We start from the raw sequence: 13,024 nt of genomic DNA, 5'->3' as shown, positions 1-13,024 counted from the left end.
TCTCTTTGTCGGCCCTCATAACGTAGCCAATGAATCCAGTCTGTGAGCTGGCCACACTTGCTCACCGGTCTTAGCGTGATGTGTCCTCTGCCGTGTTTGGCCCATCATTGCATCAGTCTCTGGAAGTATTGACTTTTCTGAACTGTTTGCAAACAATGATGACATGTGAGACTGGCTTATGTCGCCTAAAGGCCTTTTTTGGCAGCGTTTTGGGAGGGTCATTTCAGTTCGTAATGAATGACTTATATAAAGTGAGTTGATTAGGGTGGCAGAGGAAGCTGATGCCAGTACTGAGGCAGTGTGTGTGCGGTGTCTACTTCTACATCAGCTGAACATAGGAACATAGGAATATTTATGCAGTGTCCATGTTGCTATGTTGTATTTATTTATCTGCAGCATCACATCTGTATGTCATACAATACATTCATACATGCAGTTTGCAGTCATTTCTTGTTTTCAGTTGTAATAAAAGCTAATATCAATTTCCTCCACAGAAATAGGATAACATCAATATTCTTACATCTCATTTAATCTATTCACGACAAGCTGGTGATTTTAAATCTTAACATAAGGCTTGAAATCTGCTGTCAGTGGTGTCAGACATCCTTAATTTATTTATTTAATTTGATTTAACCAACTGAAATGATACGTTTACAGGTTGTCTAGGGCGCTGTACTGGTTGCACTGAGCTCAGTTGTGGGTAGAAAAGAGATACTCTTATCTGGCATAGTTTTCAAAGTGGGTGCATATTCTTTGTAATACATTAGTGTGTTTGAAATTACATGATCATTATGAGTGTTACCATGCCTGTGTGTGCATATTATCCTCTGACTCATGGCTGTGTCACTGGAGGAGTTTAGTGTTCAGTGACTCATGAATAATCTCTGCTAAAATGAAACTACATTTTGGACCAACTATGAAAGAAATCATTGACTGCCCCTCTTCTCTGAAACCTTGCCTCTATACTGTATGTCAAGCTCACAAAGGCAGTAATAACCCTTGCTTGTTCTCATTAATAATAGTCTGGCTTCAGGTAATATCGTGTGTCACTCTGTTTAAAATAAATAATAGAAAAAGGGGTGGAAATAGTAAGCCCACTCAACCACTGGAGAGTGCAAGAGGGCAAACCCTCTATATGTTAACCAAACATTTGCTCAACATCCGCAGGGGTCTCTTCCTGGAGTTTATTTTCAGTTCTCCCCAGGTTCCCATGCTTTCACTTTGACTTCACTTTAGAGGAGCTTCCGTTTCTGTTATGGGACTTCTCCTGGAAACATACAGTAGGAATGAAATGAGCTAAACATTAAAGATCAAACAACTCATTTATTATCAGGTACTTATTGATACAAAGTGGTGCTTTAAAGGCACATGGACTGACTCTGTTTAGCCTAAAGTGGCTTTGAATGTTTCCACGAGTGCTGATGATACATTTCAATTTATGTGCCAATGGCCCCAAATAGCATCCTGTGAATATTTCAGACTCAATTTTATTTTTCTAAAGCAGAGAGAAAATTAACATTTATAGGCTTTTGTTACACATTATTTTCCTGCATGATCCCCAAAATGGTAATGCTAGCTTTATTCTATTAAATTATTATGCTGTATATGTTTTCTAAGTTTATGACTCTGTTGCAACAATAACAGCCTCTTTCTGCTGTTAGCAGCTATTACATACCTCATTACTAAAATTGCTTTCTAATTGTAAACTAAGAAGTGCTTGTAATTGTAATTATTAAGACATTTTAGAGGGTCTTGCTAGTTCCTTAAGCCCCTAACTTGCGTATAGTTTGTCTTCAGGAAGTTTGGGAATATTTATGTCCTCACATTACTTATTGATAAAGGTTGTCCAAATGCTCTACTATAGAGCAGAGTTGCTTAATATTAAATGAAAGTTACACTAAAAGTACCAATGTACATGTCAGAATCAGGTGGCAAACCACTCTTAGCTCTGGCGTTTGTGGTCCAGTGTAAGTGCAGTGTGTCTCCTCAGCTGAGGATAAAAGCACAATTAAAGATATGCCACTTCCTATTTCCAAGATTTTATCATCCTCCGGGTTGTTGGAAGCATGGCAGCAAGACCTCAGAGTGAACCCGAGAAAGTGTCGGATTATGTACACTGTGTCCAGCTGCACTTTTGGTAACCCTTATCACGAACAGTAACACTGTTTTATTTAGGTTATCTGGAGTACGTGTGCTTGCACTGTGAATTAGCTCTGATGAATTTGTTGCAAAGCTGCTTTAGCTGATTTTCCTGAGGGGTTAGGGGTTAGAGGTATTATATGGGAATATAACATAATGTTGTTGTGTTCTCTTACTACATTAAAAAGTTACAATGAAGCAAAAGGGATGTTTCTTTCATTTTCAGCTTCTAGCTCTCAAATGAATTCCAGAGAAAGTGTCTACGACAGTCATTCAGCCTTGTATGCGCATGTATCCTTTAAAGGTCTCATACAAGACACCATATATACCCAGTATGTTATCTTTTCATTATTTATTAGAATTTCCATTAGCTTTTTCCTAAGTAAAAAAAGTCCTACCAAGGGTCAGTGCACATTGCTTTGAGATGTTTTGGGCCAGTGGATCTACTTCACTGAAACGTTTGCTTCATAGAATTTTTAAACTCATTAGGTCATCACCAGGTTACGACAGTTACAGTGTACAAATACTTTATATTTAAGAGAAGGTGAATATTCTTTTGGTTATTGAGTTAGTTGAGTTATGAATGGTAAATTGAAGTGAGAGATAATGATACTAACAATGTTACATTGCACGTGGAAACAATCCTCTCAGTATATTCATGGTCTTTATATTCTGCAGGTATGAAGGCCAAGTCATCTGAAGGGTAAATTGTTGGAATAACTAACAACATTAGATAAATGCAGGTTATAAAAATAATCACCGCCTTTCTTTCCTGACTAAAGGTTGTAAGATTACTGTAATCCGTAACCTTTTCAACCAGAGCCATAACCTTTGATCCACCATAACAATTTGCTCCGGAAAACTCAGTCTGGTTACATCCTTCGTTATCCCTTTGAAATGTTTAAACGATTTAAGCATGTCTAAATGTTTATTAGAAAGGTTAGTCTTAATTAAAACAAGAAGTCATGTGAAACGTTTTGTATATACGTATGTGATGCATGGCTATATGGCTGCAGGTCTTGCCACAGTCTTCTCCTTCAATCCCTGACTCAAGTATCTTTCACATGGGACTATGGTTTCATACGGACCCTCATTTAGAACCGTCTTCACCCTCTTTCTTTTGTTGAAACATATGTGGAGAAAAAATGGATAATTGCAATAGAACGTCATTAAAATGGATTATACATTATGAAAAAAAGGAAAGACTTTGTTGTTTAGAGCTTAATCTAATCAACAAATTGGCAAATGGAGCCCATTAGAAAAATGAGAAATGAAACAGGAATATTTTGGGGCACAATATCTTCGCTTTAACTCTTTGTTGCATAATTTGTTTTGATATTTCTTTCATCTCTGAAACCTGAAGTGCAGTTTCCAGTGGCATGCTTTGAAGCTTTCTTCAGCACGTTTTGTTAAACATCCCATATGTAAGTTAAAGGGGCACTGTTTGTAAATATGAAATCCCCCATTCTCTTGGACAATTATTATGGAGTATAATGTTACAACCATCTGTAGAGAATGCCAGTTTGTCTGTCACTGAAGGTCTGAACGTGATCCAGATTGCACAATCAGATTAGGCCCAGCGATGAATAAAATATGTATTGTTGCTGACTTTTATTGGAACATGTATTGGATTTTTCAAAGCCTCATTGCATCTGAACTCAGCAAGCATCAAAAGACAGCAGCTGCGTTTCAGGTTCTTGCTTCTTGTGAAAGTTTGACAAGCACCACCCATGAAACAAGCCCAGATTTAGTTGGTCTGAATTCTATTGGCAGCTCTTCTGGCGATGACACTGTCCACAAATGACGTCTCCGTGTTGACCTTCTTCTCACAGCAACCAGTCTGTTGACGGAACAAGGTGGCTCATTTCCTTAACACACACACATACTTGCATTTGCTAGTGCTGTTTTCTGGGGCACTCCTTGTTTACGGCGTCACGTTGGTGACTTGGGGTGTTTCTGGCACTGCTGGAGCAAGGGGTGAGAGAAGGTGGCGGCGGGTAATACAGCTCAGCGGGCCTGTTAAGGCCTCACTGGGGCCCTCTGTGCTGCTGCAAGTGTGTTTTTCAGGAGCAGGGTGGGTCTGGAGGAGGTAGAAGGAAATGTGGGACAAAATTCCTTGTTGACATCAATCTCCTGCCGTTGGGGGGCCCAAGGAAGCTGGGGAGGAGTGGAGGGGAGGTCACCCTGTTGATATAACACCTCAACAAAGCAGGTCTGTTTGGATGGATGGGCCTAATGGACTGCGTCCACGAGGGGCTCTTGTTTTAGAAAATGCTGTCAGTGTTAGTAGGCGGACGTAGAGGTCTTTTTGGCTCTATTGCCATTTGTGTTATGTGAGGAAGAGATGGAAGACAGAATGAAACTGATGAAGAGTGCAAAAAACAATGGAGCCCTGGAGTGACTCAAAGAAAGAAGAGGGGTGAGAACTGACTTTAGTGGAAACAGGGAGAGAATACAGAAAAGATGCAGATAACGAAAATAAAAAGCTGTCGGTAAAGTAAAAGGGGCTGTAATATCTAACCTTGAGAACCAAGACAAGGGCTCCTCTCCCAAGGTTGAAGACAGAAGCATTCAAATATTGTGGTCAAAGTCCCCTGAATGACTGAACAGGAAAAGAACCCCCTCATACTCTCTCATTCTTTCGCTTCTCTCTTTCTTTCACACTCTCAATCCCTCACACATACACACACACGCACACACGCACACCAACACCCACACACACTCGCACACGCAGAGACACAAACCGAAGTCAATCCAGTCCCACACAGTCCTGTTATGCTTGAGTCCATTGTGAGGACAACAGTGCCTGGAATGAATTGAAGCACATCTGTTTCCACTGTACCAAAGCTAAATCTGATGTTGCTTATGCATTGTGACAAAGTTACACCGCACAGAACAAGCAGCCACTCAAATGCGTCATACACTTGTGGGAAGTTTCCTGTGCCACAGCAGCTAAAATGATAAAGGGAATTTACAGAAGGTCGGTGTTAATTGTTAAATTGTGTTTTTAAACATTGTTTCAATCTTTCGTCTCAAATTTCCGTAAACCCAAGACGACTGTACCAAGAGGCAGAATAGAGACGGTGACAGATTTTCACCTCCTCACCAACCACCATGCAAACAATCATTAATCATCAATTTGCCATGTTTTGACAGAGACAGACAGGCGGACACACGCGTACACTCAGACATACGCGGGCACATTGACACATTATTTGTTTTGCATGTGCCATGTTTTCTGCCTTCAGCTTATCCTAGATAGAATCATTTCCCCCTAAAAAGGAAAGTTTTCTCTCAGCTGCTGCTGACCGATGTTAAAACAATCACAAGCCAAGCTGATAAAATGTTCCTCATATGTTGTCAAGACCTGCATAAACAAGCCTTTTTTCCTACTTCCCTTGACAGTAGGTCAAGGAAAAGCCTCTCAGAGGCTGAATTCTACTGTAAACCACACTGCTTCCCCCGCAAAGTTTCTTTACACAAGGGCTAAACTGTAAATTATTATTATGTATTCAATTTCTTTATAGCAGTACCTGCACTTGCTGCCTGGATCACTTTATCTCTGTTTTAACGTGATATTATTGTTTAAGAAATTCATGAATGTCTCAGTGAGTTTTGGATTATGCTACTAGAACATAGAGTGTAAATCTGTTGTCACCAGGTGTTGTGGCCTTATCGTGTCTGCATCTATATTCTACGTTGTAACACTTACATACTGTGTATGTCTGAATGTGTCAGAGGGACACACTTACACACACACTGAGGAGGGGGTGATAGACGGTGAAAAAAAGCATTACACATATCCTGAAATGCCATCTGATGAGTGGTGAAGTGAGACTTTGCATCTGCACTGCATAGATGAAGTCACTGTTGGCCAGTCGCCTTGGCTTTAGCCCTTCATTTCCGTTTTCACATTTGTTTCTTATATGATGGTGCTTTCTAATTTATACTCATTCCGGATTGTGGTGCACATCCTTTATTTTCCTCGATGTGTCTCTACTCTGCACTTCTTACCACCATTCTCATATTTTTTATTTAAATCAAAGCCTTTACAGGTATTCCAGCTATAAAGTGTCAGAAATAAATCTAAATGTGTTTGTTTGGATCAGGTCACATTATAAAGTTGTGGTTTTATTGTTGCTGTTTTTTTAGGTCCCTAGTATTGCAGTTCTAGATAAGATTTCTTGACAATTACTTTCCCTTTCTCATCTCACAACCTTGTTTTCAACCTTGAGTATACAGCTTTATTTAATAGATTGACCCACTGGGTAAGTCTTTTTAACCTTGTGTCATTCGTTGATCTTTTTCCAAGACCTCCTTTCTCTTTCCTCACTTTTAAACTACCAATAAAAGTATGCTAGCTTTTACCTCTAAAAATGTTGAGCCTACTCCAGCATGTGATAACTCATTGGAAGGCGTGTTTTCTGGAGGGAACAACCTCCCCAACCCCACAGCTGAGTGGGTGTCTCCGCAGCCAGCTTTCTGTTCTCCTGTGGTCCACAGGAATGCGGCTCACACAATGATGGAAAACCGACAACCAACGAAGTGTTTTTCCCATGCAAGAGGTCTCATTCGACCAATGCATGTGTGCCCCTTCTGGATACACACAATAGAAATCAAAGAGCACTTGCACAGCAGGGGTGATGAAATAGATCACTGTATGACAGGTGTGATTATATGTTTTTGGAAAAGTCTTATAATAAATGGACCTATTCTGTGAAGGGTTGTGCTTTTACATGTCATTTTTTATTTTGCTTTCATATCTATGCTTGTCTAATTTTACATCTCTAGTCAATTTGAAATGTAGTAAAAGACACGCTTTGTGATAATGCATTATAAAATGTAGTGTTTTTTTCATTCTATTGTTGGACCCTATAATTTACTGTCAACACATGTGTGTTCTCTCAGTTCTGAGATTCACACCCAATTAATGGAGATGTTTTGATCAATGATGAATGAATGGTGAAACTGTCCGTGACAGCTATAGGTGAGGCCACCGCCAGAGATTAAGAGGGTGGTTGGGTCATGGTGGAGGGAAGTAGTTAGCCAGTCTTTTTGTCTCTATTATCAGGCTTCCTGAAATAAAGTGGGAGGAGAGGGGGCATGGGGGCTGGGCCTGGCTCTCTGTTTGATCATTGATCTCCATGACCCCATTTGAAGGGTCTTAATCTCTCAGTTGACCTCTTCAAGGATTTTTTTGAGTAAGGGTGACAGGGGTGGATGTTGACTGGGAACTATCTAGAGAGTGAAGATGCTGTGGAGAAAGTGACGGGGGTGTTTTTCCACTTGAGTGGAGATACAGGGGTGTAATGAGCCTGGAACGTGTGTGGATGCACGTGTGTGTGCACATTCACAAGTCTATGCAAACTTTGTACAAGCGGTTTATATTTTTCTGATTGCTTAACCACAGATATTCACACATCAGTAAATTTCGCCATCAAAGTTTATATAGGCCTAGCTCACCCACGCACACGGTTTTGTTGTCTCGCACAAGCATGCCTTTTTTCTACAGAGTTTTTGTTGAGCAATTCCTGGTATAGACTGATCTGAATCACCTTGTTTAGACAAATATACCGCCACTCCTTTTTTCCTCCTTTCTCTTAACCTTCCTTTCAAACCACTTGGAGCAGGGGTCGTCGTAGTGGTAGTAGTATTACTAGTAGAAGTCCTGGTAAAACATAAACGCACAAAAATATGTACCATATGTGAGGTCATTGATAGTCCAGCTGGAAAAGGTGACTTTCTATCCTAACCCCAATGACTGAAAATTAAGCCTTCCACCTTCCATCATGCAAATTTCTATCGCTAACCCTAAGAAGATTTAAGGCTAGCGTTCCTCCAGCCTTTGCGCCTCAAGTCTTCAAGGCACTACTCTCCATGACAATAAGAGGGTAATGCTTTCTCCATCTTTAGGGCTCAAACTGAATGTTGTGACAAGACAACCAGGCTGCACCCTTTTAACATACATATGCACCGCAATTAAGCCGCTCCATACACTAAACCATTGGCATTGTCCATATCTGATAAAGGACAATTGTCTGTGCGGGATATTACCATAGTATTTGTTGTCCTTAACTGTTGTGTATTTACTCCAGTCCACAGTAATGCTCCATTTCCTCTCTCCTTGTCGTCAATCTAAAGCCTCCGAAAACATAGTTTGACTAATGTACCCAAATGGATTAATACTGATTATTCGTTATTATTTTCAAAAGTTTTTTTGAAAGTTGTACTTGTTGGTGAATGAGTGGTCTAAAACAATACATTGACTTTTTGGCAAGAAAGCTTTGATGATTAGATTTGAGATGATGGTCACATATGCACTTTCATTTGAAGCGTCTCGTATTTGGATATAATTAAGATAAGATTTAAGTCTCTTTCATTTACACTTCACTCACATACAGTCACATATATGAGTCTTTGTTGGCCAGATCACAATTCCGATTGCAATGCGTCTTTATTTTCCCAGGCCACATGCAAATCAGGGTCGGCCCTCCTCCTGTTCAGAACGAGGTGCTTGAATTCAGTGGTTGAACTGATCAGGGATCAGATAAATGCTACAGCAGCTTGGTGCACCTTGTATTTGGCTGTATGCATTAAGTGTAAATGGGGTCCATACTGTAAGTAATAATTCTGCCTTCTGTGTCCACCACGCAACGAACAATAGAGCATGCTATGCTCAGTTATTTTGATGCAATTTCAAGGTGTGAATATAATACTTTGAATACAAGTAACTGGGGAAAGGGTATGTGGCCCAGCCTCACAAACGGTTATTGTGCAAGTAACTTTGTATCACAGACCTGACCCTATTATCAGAATCAGAAATCCTTTATTAGTCCCACAACGGGGAATTTACCCTGTTACAGCAAAAGAACATATGAAGTAAAGTGGCGAGTGCACAATAGTTAAATAGAATACAAATAATATAAGTACAAAGTGGTTGATAAAAAGTACCACAAGCCACAAGATGTTCCCATTACCTTGAGTTGTTGTAACAAAAACTGCTGAAAACAGTGAAAATACAACTTTGTTGTAGCTGAACAAAGGACAATTGGCTACTGGGGATCAACAGCATTTAGTACAGTTTATTTGGAACGCACTCTTTCCTGTACCAGACATTGGATGATGTCATTGTTTGTTACTTATTCCCCAAGCAATCTACTTCCAAAGATTAACATCCAAAACACCCAAGGTTTTGAGCAACTGACTGATTCAGGTGGTCCATTTGATTACAGGGAATAAAGCACGCCAAGTTGTTTTGAAACCAGTTTTGTGCATAATGACTTCTGAGAAAAGATGGAATTTGCAGCCTCTGTTCTTTGATTTTTGTTTTTGCAATACAGTTTATTGAGGTTACTATGTCTCCTTTTCTTTGTAACTGCACCTTCTGGGTGCAATTAACTGATGATGATGATAAGGTGTTTTTGGTGTACTCTTTATTTTGAGGCTTTCATGTGGATTGCAAGCATATATGTGTTAGTGAGGAGGAAAAACACCATTGCAGGAAGAACGAAAAGAAGAGATGGGACTGATTTCATTTGAGTGTCTTTGGTATTTAGGCCAGATAATTAAGTTGCTCTTTAAACTTGTCTCTTCTTCAGGACCTCCAGAAGATGTCAGACAAGGTGTGTTGCTCTAACATGCCCATCCATGAGCAGCTGTGCGGATGTGCTCATTTATGCATGCATGAAATCAAACCATTGTGTTTTACATCAACAAACCTTTTCGCTATAATCTCCTTTCCTCTTTTTGACACACTCCTACACACGCCATGGTGTTATGTGGTCAATTCACTGCTCACCCTCAGGAATTCAGCTGCACTTTGACTACACCACAAGTAGATACACACATACACAGACACTGTGGTCTCCCTCTCCTTTACTGTCCTCAGCTGGAAAGGTTTAAAAAAAACTAACTTACACAAGATCGCTGGGAAGGAAACCATGAAGAATGGATTTGATGTGAAGAGGAAAACCACAGTGCTGGGTAAATTGTGATAATGACAGACGGAACGCTTCTTGTTTTGAGGGGAGATACTGATCTAGAGCAGTGTTACCTAAGATACTCAGTGTAGCCAGACACAGAGATTACTCTGACGAGGCTAAGGAAAAGTGAGAGGGCCAAGGAAACACAAAGCTGCAAATGAGAACAGTATTGTCGCAGAACCTCAGTGCCCCAGACCTCCCCTTCTGCTTATCTCTCTGCCCATCGTCTGGGGCTCTCCTATCAGCACACCAATTGTATCCAGGCCACAGGGTTTTGCTTGTATTCTTTATACGTAGCTCTACTTGGTAGCGAACACAGTCTTATCAAGCTGTCACATCAGTGATGAGAAGTTGATGGACAGCTCTTTCGCAGTGCTTTTTCATACTTTCATCAGTTGCAGCACCATTGAGGATGCTGGCTCTTTAGTTCTTCACCTTTTGAGTGCCACTTGAATTGAATTAACGCTTTTTGTTAAGTCACCATTGTAATCTTCAACGGGTACAGTATCTGATCATGTATCAAGCTTCTGAATAATATTGAGTTGTCTATCAGAGATTATCGCTGAATAATGCAAGCAGGAAGGCCTATATGTGTTGGTCTTCTCCCGTATATATTGCTATTGGAGCATTGTTTTCCAAGCAGATTTCCCATGCATACTTTACACACGTATAGTAGACACATTCACATTGCTATAATGATGCTCTGCACTTTGTCCAAAGCCTCCGTGTTTTAGTGTCTGCATTCCTTCATGGCACAACCACCTCCAGATGTTATCCTCCTATACTGTACCCATGTTTTTTTTATTTTTTAGAAAAGGCAGGGAACCCTTGCTTGAGTTGGATTTCCCCCTATAAAGCCACTTTATTTGCCAATGTTTTTCATCTCTTCAAAAGACTTTGACATGGGAGCCCCTTAACAGAGCATTCTGGATAAAACATTAAGGGAAACGGGGCCTCACAAACAAACTCTCTCCCTGTCCTAAAAAGACGAATGACAGCTTGGGATATATGGCTGTGTAGCTTTATAAAAACCAAGAGAAGAACTTAACAGGTCCATCACAAGACCGACACATCTTCAAGGTTTTCTGTTATTGTACTTTGCACAAGGAATGCATCAGTCTCCATATAGTGACTGTGATGACTCCAATGTTTTCTGACCATATTAGACCACACACTCCATGTTTATCCTAGTTTTGAATAACTCTTTGTGATTAACTAATACTATCACCAGGAACAGTATACTTTTTTTTACTGCTGCATGATGGACTTAAAATTATTCTAAGAACTTTTTAGTGTTTCTTTTTTGTGCGTATGTGTGGTTTTTTATTCAAGAGTTACATCTTGGTTTTCCCTACCATCCTGCAACCAACTTACACCCTGTGATGGCAGACATGACTGATCTGCGAGCTTGTCAGGTACCTATCAGTGCAAAGCTGGTGCCATGTGACGCCGCCGGCGGCTTGCCAAAAGCTAATTGTGCTAATTGGTGAACGCCAATCCTGTAACAAGGATTTGAGGGGCGACCCACCGACACAGATGAAAGCGCTCAGATTTGTCTTGTGTCAAGGTCTTGCGGGTAATCGGTGCGTCCGTTGACCTGCAGGCCAGGGGGGCAGGACCACAGCGCTGTGGTCCGCATGTATGCGGAGAGGGAAGGTGACGAGGAACAAGAACTGAAGGATCCACCCACTGGGTCTCCTCAGATATCATTCTCTGGAGATTAAAGATGACATTTTACAGCTTGTGTCTGAAACTAATAATTTATCCTTAAATCCCTAAACTTCTCCATTTGTTCATTTTTCTTATATTTGGTAACATTTATGTTATGCACACAAACATCTGTAAAACCTGGCCTGGCTATAGACCACTTCCTTCAAATCAAAACATGTCATTCCCTGAGTTGTGTGCATCTGAAGCCAGTCCTCTGCTTTGGTTGGTAGAAAACAGTGGTATATATAATCCAGTCTCAGGGTTGATAGATGAGCCCAGAAACCAGACAGAAACTCTCCCAAGGGCTTTAACAGTCACCAGGTCATTTTACTTTTGCAGCTTTAGTTGTCTGATAGCCTTAGCTTGGGGTGGGGGGTGGGGGGTTTGGTGTTGGCTGTCTACGATGGAGAATCGGTTTAAAAAACCGATGAACATATGCCTCTGTTTGTTTGTTTCTTCAGCTGTTTGTTCGTTGTCTCAAGCTCATTCTAACGGGTGTACCATCCTATTTCCAGAAATCCTTAAGTCAGGTTCATACTGTTAAGGGTTTTCACAGAGCACTGATTGTCTGTCTTTAAGCATAAGACCCATATTACTGAAGACATTCAGTTGACTGTTAAGAAATGCAGACATGATAGGGAAATGCTGTCAGACAGACACTCCGAGAGAAAGGCCAAGTCTCATGTCTCCCATGTAGATGTTTAAAAGACTACATTCTAAATGTTTTATTTTGTGGTGTTTTAGTCAAGACTAGAAGTACAATTTAGCACATTTTAGGGCATTTACCTTTATTAGGATGCCTTCATTTCAAGGGTCAATAGTTTCAAGACTCACACAGTAGCTTACTATATGGTCCCATTTGACATCAGGTGAGCAGGGACGTTTTTGACTTGCAAGGCAACCTGATTGCATGCTGGCTTTGCTAGATACAGTGCCAAACACACACAAGCATGCACGCACATACCATTTAACTTCCTGTTTCACATCAGTTCTCTTCAGCCGCACACAGATATTCTGGGACGGATTACTCTTGACTTTCCCGATAGGGGGCAGCCCAGAACCCAAATAGTAAGTTACTCCACTGAGTTGGGATGACTCGCATGGAAATCATGAAGTCTGGGTGTTGCTTGTGTTGTTGAAGTTGTTAATGAACTCTACACTGTCTGACCTCTTCCCAGTCGATGAACAACTAT

The 13,024-nt window shown here is 40.6% G+C and overlaps 1 protein-coding gene across 3 annotated transcripts in view; it reads left to right on the top strand.

Moving 5' to 3' along the window:
- Nucleotides 1-13,024, top strand: part of arl15a (ADP-ribosylation factor-like 15a) — a 94,503-nt gene that overhangs the window by 48,674 nt on the left and 32,805 nt on the right. The window lies entirely within an intron of this gene.

This window comes from Cottoperca gobio, chromosome 9 (genome assembly GCF_900634415.1).
Source record: "Cottoperca gobio chromosome 9, fCotGob3.1, whole genome shotgun sequence".
NCBI lineage: Eukaryota > Metazoa > Chordata > Actinopteri > Perciformes > Bovichtidae > Cottoperca > Cottoperca gobio.
This window is presented reverse-complemented; position numbering and strand designations above follow the sequence as displayed.